Source organism: Dasypus novemcinctus, chromosome 16, assembly GCF_030445035.2.
Source record: "Dasypus novemcinctus isolate mDasNov1 chromosome 16, mDasNov1.1.hap2, whole genome shotgun sequence".
Taxonomy (NCBI): Eukaryota; Metazoa; Chordata; class Mammalia; order Cingulata; family Dasypodidae; genus Dasypus; species Dasypus novemcinctus.
The window spans coordinates 90,945,988-90,958,741 of NC_080688.1; the positions used below are offsets into that span (position 1 = coordinate 90,945,988).

General features: G+C 41.4%; 1 protein-coding gene across 2 annotated transcripts in view; it reads right to left on the minus strand.

The window, feature by feature from the left end:
* Positions 1-12,754, minus strand: part of FBXO15 (F-box protein 15) — a 127,211-nt gene that overhangs the window by 19,706 nt on the left and 94,751 nt on the right. Inside the window, exon 7 of one of the 2 annotated variants that reach the window (XR_009180985.2) lies at positions 9,639-10,001. The gene's annotated coding sequence lies outside the window, so the exon portion shown is untranslated. Of the gene's footprint in view, positions 1-8,012; positions 10,002-12,754 lie in introns of both variants that reach the window. The other variant, XR_009180984.2, reaches the window with a different exon arrangement.

Genomic DNA, 12,754 nt, shown 5'->3' on the forward strand with positions numbered 1-12,754 from the left:
TTGCCCTCATATATTATTTGAAGGAGAGCCATGTTTTTAAACTTTTTGAAAATTATACTCTGGCAAAAAGGCTTAAAGGAAAAGAACTTTAAACCCAGAAACTTTTTATCCAGTTAAACTATCCTGTAAATGTTAGCAGTCAATAAATATATTCTCAAACACTTAAAATAGTCTCAGAAGGACTGCCAGACAGAGACCCTACCAGGAAGCACTCTCAGTAGACTTACTCTAGTAAGAAGAGAAATAAACATAGGAAGAACCACTGAAATATATGGCAAGGGTGAGCAGATAATTGAGTACAGTTTGCTGGTATTTAAGGAAAGAAAAGCCTAAGCAGAGGAAAAGAGAAGGGAGAAAGGGAGAGAGAATGTCTGTACCAATCCAGAATTTGAAAGCTTGAGGAACATGAAACACCAATTTGCATTCACCACAACAGCTAAAAGGAAACAGAAAAATGTCAGGTGTTGACAAGTACATGGAACGACCAGTATTCTCCCAAGCTGCTAGAGGGAATGTAAATGTATCCACCCGTTTGGAAAACTATTTGGCAGCATCTGTTCAAGCTAAAAACAGGCATACTCCATGTCTACCCCAGCAAGCCTAAGTCGTTTATCCACAATAAAGTCCTACCTAGATTCACCAGTAGACGGGTACCAGAGAGCTCATGCAGCAATATCTGTTCTAGCCCCAACCTGGAAACTGCCCAAATGCCCTCAAACAATAGAATGGAGAGATAAATGATGGCAGGTTCATGCAATGGAACACTAAGCAGCAATGAGAAGGAATGATCTGCAACTACATGCAGCAATATGGATGGCACAGAAGAGCACATACCGCCAGATCCCATTCATATAAAGAGCTGAAATGAGCAAAAGTAAGCTCTGATGCTGGAAGACAGGATGGTGGTTACTCTGGAAGAAGAGATGGTAACTGGGAGGGCTGATCAGGGGACAGGTTTCTGGAAAGCTCATATTATTCTGTTTCTAGATCTGGGTGCTAGTGTCATGGGTGTATTTGGTTTGTGCAAATGCACTGTTCTGTACCCTTATGATACATGCATACATTATAGTTTAATAAAACCATCTTAAAACTTGAGTGCATTATCTTGGGGGTGGGGAAGAGGGGATCAAAGGGTAGTCAGTACATGTTGAATTACTTGTCCTATTTAAAGAGGGAAATCTGAAATCTGAAACAAGCTTAAGATATAAAGTTAGGAGTGACCCCCAGAAGAATGAAAATTACATGACTGAATGAAACTAGTGTGACTTTTATACCAAAAGAAAAATAAATTCACTCTATCCAATGAAAGCTAGAAAAGAAAAATGTTTTATAAATAGAGAATAGAATATAAGAAGGTAAAAACAATTCCTAACATTATATTAATCATGATAAATGGAATAGGGTTATATTAGCCAACCAAAAGACAGATGTTCTCAGACTGTACTTAAAAAAATAGAACATAAAGCTAAATCTAGTAATATATTATTCATAAAATAAGTTTTAAAATATGTAAACAAAAAAGATTCATCAAATGCAAACTAAAATAAAATTGGTGAAACAATTTTAACATTAGGCAAAATAAATGCACAGAAAAAAACATAAGAATAAATGAATCATCTACTGGTAAAGGAAGAAATACATCAAGAAGGTACAATGATCATGAACAGAATAATACCTAACAGTACAGACTTAAAACTCAGAAGGCAACAATTTCAAACAGGAAGCAACATAATTTTAAGAAATTGATATTGCAATTTTTCTAAACTTATCTCTCTCAAAATGATAAATTTAATTGAATAAAAGATGCACAAATGTATTGAAAATTTAAATAACACAATAAACATATAATAATATATACCTCATAAGCAGAGATCACACTTTTTTTCTGGCTTTATATGAAACATTCTCAACAACAACAAAAAAGCAACTAGTATTAATTAATCCTTAAAGAATTCTTCAAGTAAATGTCAAAGAATTAATATATAAAATTCTGTTCTCTAATTCCATTGCTTTAAAATTAGAAATGAATAACAGATAAAAATAGCAAAGTATATATCTAGGAACAAAATTGCATATTGCACACCATTAAGTAACATTTCGTTAAAGAGGAAATCAAAGGAAAAATTAAGAAATTACTTAAATGAATAACCTTGAAAATACTGAATGCCAAAAATCTTGTGAGGCACAGAAAAAACAATTATTTACTGGGAAATTAATAGCTTTAAGAACATCAAATTCCTGAAAATATGAACTAAGTATCCAGGTCAAGGAGTAGGAGTACAAAGGCGAAAATAGCAAAAACAGACAGAAAAAAAGAAAGAAATTAAGGGTAGATCCAGCTATAGCTGAGTGAAAAGGTTAGCAAATCCTCTTCCCAAAAAGCAACTATAATGCTGGACTAACTGATAAAAATAACCATTCCAGCACTCTGGAAAGCAATCATAGGCAAACAAGTCTGAGAAGCCTGTGTGCCTGAAAACTGCTGCCTTTTAGGCAAGAGCAGTGGGGGTCTGTGCCCTCTTCTCTGGGGCTGTTCCCACCCCCAGTCATCTTAGAGCAGAGGCTCTGCCGGGGTGTGGGCCAGGGACCAGCCGCCGGCCGCTGGGGTCAAAGGGAACGCCCACACCCAGCAGTGTTGTTGCTGGAACTGAGGGTCTCTGTGAGGCCAGCCGGCCAACAGCTCTAGCAGCCTGAGACTGGGGCCACCTGGAGGCGTGTTAGGAGGCACGTTCTGCCAAGGCTGGAGAGGACACAGTCCACCCTCTCCTCAAGGCTGAGCCCGAACTGCAATCTGTGGGTGGACACTGAAAGCCAGGCAGGCTTGGAAAAGGCCTTGTGTTGCACTGTGCTGCCCTGACCACTCGCAGGTGTGCTGGCAGAGGATGAGAGGCTCACCAGCTCCCGTGTTCGAGCACAACCTCCATCCAGCCATCAGCTGGCCGCCACCTCCAGGAAGCCAGACTTAAAAATGTAAACAAGAACCTAAAAATTTCTGAGCACAGACATCAGTGGTCAGACAGTGAAGAAAAGACAGATTTCAAAACATTAGCCCAGGCATGTTATTAAAAAATGAACAAACAAAAATAGCAGTAACACCACCCATCAGGCAACAAATCAGAATCAAGAGACGCCATATTATCTAAAATTTCTTTTTCAAAATAAATTTTTGAGGTATGCAAAGAAACAAAGAAGTCTCCTTATTTAGGGAGAGGAGAAGAACAAGAATAGTAATAACAACCTGCCTTTAATGTTCACAAATATTAGATTTAGCAAAGATTTAAAAGTCTTTGTATGCTTTAATTACTTATACTAAAGGAAACCATGTTTAAAGAATTAAAGATTAAGTATGAAAACAATGACTCAACAAGTAGGAAAGTAGGAAATCTCAATAAGGTGAAAGAAATTATATAAATTTTGGAATTGAAAAATACAAAAACTGAAATTAAAAATTCAGTAGAGGGACTCAGCAATATATTCTAGATTGCAGAAGAATCAAGATGGAGTAGGAGGGGAAGAAGAAGGGAAAAAAGAGAATTAAAAGTTAAAGGCATCTAGTCGGGAAAGGAAGAGGTAATCCTGTATTTTAAAATGATAAGAGGGAGGGGAAACGGACTTTGGCCCAGTGGTTAGGGCATCCATCTACCACATGGGAGGTCCCTGGTTCAAGCACCAGGCCTCCTTGACCCGTGTGGAGCTGGCCCGTGCGCAGTGCTGATGCGCGCAAGGAGTACCCTGCTACACAGGGGTGTCCCCCGCGTAAGGGAGCCCCACGCGCAAGGAGTGCACCCATAAGGAGAGCCGCCCAGCGCGAAGGAGGGAGCAGCCTGCCGAGGAATGGCGCCGCCCACACTTCCCGTGCCGCTGACGACAACAGAAGCGGACAAAGAAACAAGACACAGCAAAAAGACACAGAAAAACAGACAACCGGGGGAGGGGAGGGGAATTAAATAAATAAAAAATAAATCTTTAAAAAAATAAAATAAAATAAAATAAAATAAAATGATGAGGGAAATGGATGTGGCTCAAGTGGTTGTGCTCCTGTCTACCACATGGGAGGCCCCAGTTTCGATTTCCAGGTCCTCCTCGTGAAGGCGAGCTGGCCCACACTGTGGAGAGCTGAAGCCTACACCATGGAAAATGATGGCCTGTGCCGCAAAATGCTGGTGCAGCAAGATGATACAACAAAAGGAAACACAGAGGAGAGACAGTGAGAGACACAGCAGACCAAGGAGCTGAGGTGGCTCAAGCAGTTGAGTGCCTCTCTCCCACACCAGAGGTCCCGGGGTTAGTTCGCAGTACCTCCTAAAGAGAAAGATGAGAAGAAAAAAGACAGACATGGAAGAATACTCAGTGAACGGACACAGAGAGCAGACAGTGAGCGCAAACAACAGGGGTGGGGGAATGATATGATCTTGAATATAGAAAATCCCTAAGAAATAACACATACACACACACACAAATTACTAGGACAAATAAATGAGTTTATCAAAGACACAGAATGTAAAATCGTTACACAAAAATCAATGACACTAATATGTGGAAGCAACAAATAATCTGAAAATTAAGGGGAGACAAATAAATAAAAAATAAACCTTTAAAAAGAAAAGAAAACAATTCCATCCATAGTAGAATCAAAAATTAAAATAGGAATAAATTTAACAAAATATGTGCAAGACTTGTACACTACAAACTACAACACACTGCTGAGGGAAATTAAAGGAGAGATATCTAAAGAGATGTCAACCCATTCTAATAGAGATGTCAGGGTCACATATAAAAGCACGACTCACAGACTCTGGTGGAAAGAGGCTTTATTCACGTGGAGAAGAGAGGGCGCAAGTTCAGCTTGACTAGCAGGCATCGGTTCCCATCCCAGTGGGTGTCAATCCCTGAGGAAGCAAGGAGATGTTCTGTGGACAGATCCTCTTTCTTGCATTCATGTGCTACTCTGGTGGAGAACCCAACTCCCTCCCCACCAGGGACAGATAGACTACCAGAGTGTGCTGATGTCATAAAACATGCCCATCGGAGTCTCACTGTCTTCATGAGCGTTTCATATGCTCAGGGCAATAGGGGAAGGAATATACCTGCCGTCCCCTTATCTGCTAGGAGATTGTGCTCTATCCTATCAGGCCAACACACCTGGCCCCAAGCACAGGATGTATTCATGGGTCCCAGAGAAAGGTGGTAGGTCATGCTGGAACTGCCCCCTAACACACTACATAAATAGAGAGACTTTCCATGTTCAAGAATTGGAAAATTCAATATTGTCAAGATAATAATTTTCCGAAAATTGATCTATAAATTCAGCTCAATCCATGTTGAAATATCAGCAGATTTTTTTTTAGAGATTGATAAGCTGATTCTAAAATTTATAAGGAACTGAAAATAATCTAGACCTAGTCAAAACAACTTTGATGAAGAAGAATGATAGAGGACTTACACTACTTGGTTTCAAGCTTACCATGCAGCTACACTAATCAAGTCAGCATAATATAGGCACAGAGATTAAGAAAAAGATCAATGAAATAGAATCAAGAGTCCAGGAATAAACCCTCATATAGTGGTCAGTTTAATTTTAACAAAGGTGCCAAGATAATTCAATGGGGAAAGAATAGTCTTTTCAACAACTGGTCCTGGGATAATAGGATATCAATATGCAAAGAAAAAAAATATATATTTAAACCGTTACCATATAACATGGCTAAATCAAAGCCCTAATCTTTTATCAAATAAACTTAAAACCTTTGAATTTAAAACAATCAAAGGGCATCAAACCCAGAGGAACAGACCAGTTTATAAACATTTTTTTCTCTTTTTTGGAGAGTCATAAACAATATCAAATTGCCACACCACACATCATATCCACATATTAACTCAAAATGGCTAATAACTATAAATGTCAAAGTCAAAATTATTAAAAAATTTTAGAAGAAAGCATGGGAGGAATTCTTTTTGTTCTTGAGTTAGGCAAAGAGTTCTTGGCTATGTGGCTTTCACAAGAGAAAAAAACAAATGCTAAATGGAATAAAGAATAAAAAGCAATAGAAAGGATTATCAAATTCACAAACTACTTAAAAAGACAGAAAATTCCCCGGCCAGGTTAATTTTGACATTTTTTTCTTTATTAGAAAAGTTGTGGGTTTCTAGAACAATCATGCATAAAATACAGAATTCCCATATACCACCCCTACCACCAACACCTTGCATTGCTGTGAAACTATTTATTACAATTTATGATAGCACATTTTAATAATTTTTAAAACAAAGGAAAGATAAAAATAAACAAGATACAAAATGGGAAGGAAGCTATAACTACCTATGCAAAGTAATACAAGATATCATGAAAACTTCTATGCTAATAAATTTAATAACTGAGAAAAATGGATAAATTCTTGAAATATATAAAATGACAAAATTGGTATGTGATGAAATGGAGTAGGTTAACAAATGTGTTTTGAAATTTTGGTTAAACTCATCCATCAAACTAATTGGCTCAAGGAATTTGGAGTGATGACTTTAATTGCTGCTTTTATGTGTTTGTGCTACCACTATTTTGCTCTTATTACTATGGATTTTAGGAATGTCAATTTGCCCCAAATGAATCTATAAATACAATACAATGCCAACCAACATTCCAGAAGAGCACTTTCAAGGAATTTCTCAAAATCATATAAAAAACGATAAACATCCCCAAACAGCTTAGGCAAAGCCTTGCCAAGTGCTGGCCCTCCAGGTTTGCCCTCTCCTGCTGCCTTGAACAAGCCACCATGGAGAGAAGCCTGGGCTGCCCGGCCCGGGGCTGACAACGCCTGCTGACCGCCGCCGGGATGAGCCAGCCCCAGACGGCCACCCAGACGCTGCGGCGCACGAGGGAGCCTGGGGCGACCAGGCTGCTCAGTCTCCAGTCGCCCTGCAGGATCACATGCAAGTAAAGTGGTGGCTTCCAAGTACAAACTTTGGGAGCACTTTGCTTTGCTGCAGGAGATACCTGATGTGCCATCTATCACCAGGGGAACGAGTTTTTTAAAAAATAGGTGGGAAATTGCTATATGATAGTTAGAGCAACAAACGGGGCATTTACTCAACAGTATAAATAAATCACAAACAAAGTTGAGAGCAAAAAAGAGTCACAGTAAGAGTGAGATTTGCAGATCAACATCATCTAGGTGAATTAAAAACAAAAACATACCTTACAGGGAAGCAGACTTGGCCCAGTGGTTAGGGCGTCCGTCTACCACATGGGATGTCCGCGATTCAAACCCCGGGCCTCCTTGACCCATGTGGAGCTGGCCCATGCGCAGTGCTGATGCGCGCAGGGAGTGCTGTGCCACACAGGCTGATCTCAGATAGGTATGGAGGGGGACCTGATACCTCTCTCTGGGGCTAATGATTCTTTGGAGGAGAGGAGAGCTGAAGTGTCCTCACAAGACCACAGGGACACTGGCTGCTGTAGTCCTCCAGGAGAAGGGTCATGTCTGGTGGACTCAGGATCAACCATATCCCGTAACTACATCTAAGCTTTTCTTTTCAGTATCATGAGACCTTTACTTTATTCTCTGGGGCAGCCCCAGCGACTGCAGCCTCTGTGAGGACTCCCCATCCCAGGTTGCAGTGCTGCCCCTCCCCAGCCGGTGGCCCTGGCCTCCCAGGACACACTTCCATGAAGTACCCCCCCAGTGCCCCCAGTCCACCGCCCTGCCTCCCACCCCGCCCAGTGGCCTGGCCCCCCTCACCCCTGAGGCCAGCCTGTGGCCCTGGCCCTCGTCCTTCACACAGGCAAGGGGCTTCCTTTCCCACCAGGAGCCCCTCCTCTGTGAGCAGCCCAAGGCCCGGGGAGGCCCCCTGCACGCCTTCTGCGCTCATCCCATGTGTTAGTCAGCCAAGGGGAGCTGATGCAAAGTACCAGAAATCAGTTGGCTTTTATAAGGGGTATTGATTTGCGGTAGAGGCTTACAGTTACCAGGCCCTAAAGAGTCCAACTCAAGGCACTGTAAGCGGTACTTTCTCACCTGAAGTGATTTGCCACGTGTTGAAAAGATGGCGGGTGACGTCTGTGAGGGCTCAAGCCTTCCTCCTTCCTCTTAAGGCTCCGTGGTCCCAGCTTCTTCCCACCCCAGCTGTAGGCTCGAAGAAGGCTCATCTCTCAGGGCTTCTCAGCTGCTCTGTTCTCTTCAGCTGCAAACTATCAGGCTCACGTCTCTTCCCAGGGCCCCTGCCGTGCCCTGAGCGGTCTCTCTTCCCCCGGGTTCTTCTCTGTGTACCTGCTTCCGTTTTCTTGGCTGAGTGTCCGTCTGTAAAGCCCACCAAGGGGCGGGAACCTGCATGTCCTAACGACATGGTCGATTCAAGCCCTAATCTTGATTTAATAAAGCAAAAGTGAAACCTCATAATTTAATACTATCAAAGGGGTATCACCCCCAGAGGAACAGACCAGTTTTACAAACACAATATTTCTTTTTGGAATTCATAAATAATATCAAACTGCCATACCCCCACTCTCTGCCCACCTCCAGGCGAGGCGCCCACCACCCAACGCTGAGAGGGTTTGCTGAATGACTCAGCAAACGAACAGAGAAAAGGAAAAGCAAGCAAATATTTCAAAAACAGCTTATTTTAAATCAGAGAGAATGCAAAATACGAGTAAAATCTGTGTTTTATATGTGTTATACCAGCAATTTCTGAATTTTAGGATAGGATTACTTTTCAGAAAGGCAAGATTCAACAGGATGAGAAGAGATGCAAAGAAGAAAGAAAAATTCCACTTCTTGCAATATATAAATTCCAAGACTTTGATGGAATTTTCCCATTTCTACTCAGCTTTGCATTCAGCCCGCTTCTCTGTGGGACGCTGCCGAGCAATAAGATACAGACGTAACTCCTAATGAGACACAGCTCCCTGCACAGGCATGGGAAGGATACTGTATTAGCTACAGGTATATTATGGGCCAGGCACCACACCCTGCATTTAACACGCACAGCAACCTACTGTCATTGCGCAGGGAACACTTTACTAATGACAAAAGTGAGGCGCAGAGAATTAAGTCACACACCAAGGCTGCACAGTGAATGTGGCCGAGTGCAGGCACCCGAAGCAACCACGATGCCAGCGTGCGCCCAATATCACTTAGAGAAAAACAAAATCCAAACTTTCCTGAGAGACAAAAAACGCCTTAACTTTTAAACACTGTCTAATCTCTAACACAGAACTTTTTTCTTTATCCCATTCTATTTATTTAGATCATTACATCATCCCCAAAACAAATTTATCTGAAAAAAAATTAATAAAAAAGCAACTTTTGTTAAAATCCAGGGAGAAAATATTTGGTGAGGGGACCAGGCACCCCTTTTCAATCTTATCATCTTTTCTCTCAAAACATTTATATACATTTCCTTCTCTTCTCCAAATATGTCAATCTGTTTCACACACTCACATACAGAGTGAGACTACTACCTGCCATAAATTTGTCTCCATTTTCTTGTTTCCTAACACGAAACAAGAGGTATTATACTTAATTTTAATTATACTTGATTATGGCCACTCTAAGCACCACCATATATATAAATGGCAGGCACGAAGTCTATTTTAAGAAAATAGAAATGTAGTCTCAGGAAAATGTGCCTCCTAAAACACTTACCGTGACAATTCCAGCGCTCGGGAGGCGAGCGGCTGTCCCACGCTGTCACCTCGACGTGGAGGCCCCTCGGCTGGTGGGCAAGGCCTCGAGGGCCCCTCCATCCTCCACACTCCTACAGGCGCAGCTCCCTTCACATCGAGTCCAGATAGCAGAATAAAATGAGAGCCACCAGCTGCCATTCCAGTAAACTACAGAAACCAGAGAAGTACAGGGGTCCTCCAATTCCCCTCGCCAGGAACCCACACTCACGGCTCTTCTGCACAGAGAGCTCGGGCCCCAGACGGGGCCGTCCGCAGGTCACAGACATGACGGTGTTCCCTTCCCTCGGCTCCTCTGGCCTCACGTCTGTCCCGATTCCCCGTGCTGTACCGGGAAAGGAGAGGGGGCGATGGTTAACGGGCCCCTGCTCTGAGCAGGCCAGGGCCAGGCACCTTCCTGAGCCCACGCGGGAGATGAGGACCTGGGGGCCGCGGGGGGAGTCTGAGCAGGAGCACGTCTCCACCAAGTGGCAAGGTCACGGCTTGTGTCTAACTCCAAAGAGCATAAGCCTTCCACATCGCCCTCCTAACTTGATGTTTTATAAAGTACTGTTTCCCGAAGAAACTTAGGTCTTTAAAGTGACTTTATTTCAATATATTCAACAGGCATAGCCAAAGGACAAAGGTGAGAGGTAAAGACAGGCCCTTTGGCATTTGAAAGGTCCCCACCCTTGCCAGGTCAATCTCAGTCCCAGTTCCAGGGCGGATGTCCCCCCTGCCCAGCCCTGCAGAAGTGTCTTCTCCTCCTCAAGCCTCCAGGTTGCAGGTCCTGGCCACCCAAAGCAAACGGTGATGCTTCCTTCTCCCCATTTCCCATGACTGCTAATAAAAAGTGTGCTTGAAATCATAATATTGCAACCTTTCATTTAGAAACTGCTTTTCTCTTCTCCAAAGTACTTGCCTCCTGGAGATACCATTTTATTTACTCCTTCCAGATTCTTTAGGGACTTGCTGATTCACACAGAGCAAATCATGGGTAGGCCAAGTCAAAGAACTGAATAAGGACACACGGTAAGAAAATGCAAATGCAAAGCCTCGGAACTGTCCTTCACTATCCAACACATCTATTTGCTCTTCAAATATTAAAGAGCAATTACCTCCTCGGCCTGCATAAAGACACAAGAATATTAAGGCATTTGCCAAGCATGATAAATCAGGCAGTATATGTCCACAAATAAAAGCGATTAATATGTTACTCTCTAAACCAAGATGGACTATGGTGGCAAACTAATAACTAGATTTCATTCATTTATTCATTAAGTAAATTACCCTTTTATTGGGTTCTTATTGTGTGCCAGACATTGTGGTTTATCAGCACTGCAGGGGGAAGCAAGAAGCACAAATATCTTGTCTGCCCCTACTCCTCAGCATTGCCCTCATTCGACAGGTAAACAGAAACTCCCAGCAGTATCCAGAAACAGATGTGGCCATCAGCTTCACCGGGGTTGACAGGCACCCCAGTATTATCTGCCACTTAGACTGAACTTGCAGGTGAACATACTGATGAACAGGAGAGAGAACCTTTGAGAGTTTTAGAAAAAAGCTAGCAGGTTCTGGGTTAGGACTGTAGGGTATACACATTGTCAACTTTATTAGGAGATGCAAAAGCAGTTCCCAAAATGGGAGCATCTATGTGTCAAAACTGGGCATCCTGGCCAATAGCTGGAACCCTCAGGTTTTTACATTTGCCCTCTCTGTTGACTCGTGATGCTGATTAGTATTCAAAAGTTTAGTGCCCATTTATGGTTCTTCTTTTGTGACTTGACTTGATGGCTCGTTTCTTTTGCCATCTTTCTATCAAGTTTCTGGTCTGCAACTGATTATTTTGAAGGATTTTTAATATATTTCGGATATTAATCATTTATAAGTTATATGTCTGGAAACATCTTGTAATCTGTGGCTTTTCTTTTCACTCTGTTTATATATGGAAATTTTTGTTTGAAAATTGTCAATTTGACCTGCTTATTTTTCACTGGTCTGTGGTTTTCTGGGGATTTTTTTGTTTTGCTTTTGTTTTGTTTTTGTTTCTTGAGGTATGGGAAACCAGAAATTGAACCCAGGACCTCCCTCGTGGGAAGCAGGCACTCAAACACTTGAGCCACATCTGCACCCGTGTTTTTTTATATCTTCTTTAAAATCACTCCCTACCCTGAGGTTAGATATTCTATACTATTTTTGAAACTCTCTTATGTCATTAGTTTATCTAGAACTAATTTTAATTTTTGGCTTAGAGATATCCAATTGTCCCAGTACTATTTATTGAAAAGTCCATCATTTCCCATCAGGGTCATAATGCCATTTTGCCATAACTTGTTTCCAAAATACAAGATTTGATTTTTGAGTTCTCAACTGTGTTTATTTACAAATCAGTACTTTATCCTTGACTACACTCACAGCTATTCTAATTATTACAGCTACAAAATAAGTCTTGAAAACATGTCCTGCGACCACGTCTTCTTCAAAAGTTGTCTTCTCCATTCTTAGTCTTGCAGCTTTTCATGATTTTTAAATTAGCTTAAGTGAAAAACTTTTTGTATTTATGATTGCATGGCATTAAATTTACAGATTAGAGGGAACTGTCATTGTTAGAGTGAGTCATCCAAACTATATATACAGGAACTCTTCATTTTAGGTTTCTGTTAATCTTTTGAAAAAGTTGTAAATTTTCTCCATAAAGGAAAAAACATCCTTTGTTGCATCTGTTCCCAAGTACCATAGAGTGAGTTTGCATGTTTGTTTAAGGGGGGATTTGGGGGCAATTATAAATAATATATTTTTTAACTAAACTTGATGACTGATGATTTTTAAAAGTGATGACACCGATCCTACTTTATCTGTAGAAAATCTTTATCCAGAAGCCTGGCTGAACTCTCTTATTCTAATAATTTGTCAAGAGGTTAGTTTTGGGTTTTGATGTAAAAATCATATCATTTAAAAATAATAGTTTGCCTACTTCTTTCTAATCCTAATTTATCTGTTTCTCTTTTTCTAAGTTTAATGCCCTGACCAGGACCTCCATTCCCAAGTCATTTACATAAAGTTCACGAACAGGCAAAACTGAAGTGTTCGGGAGCGCAT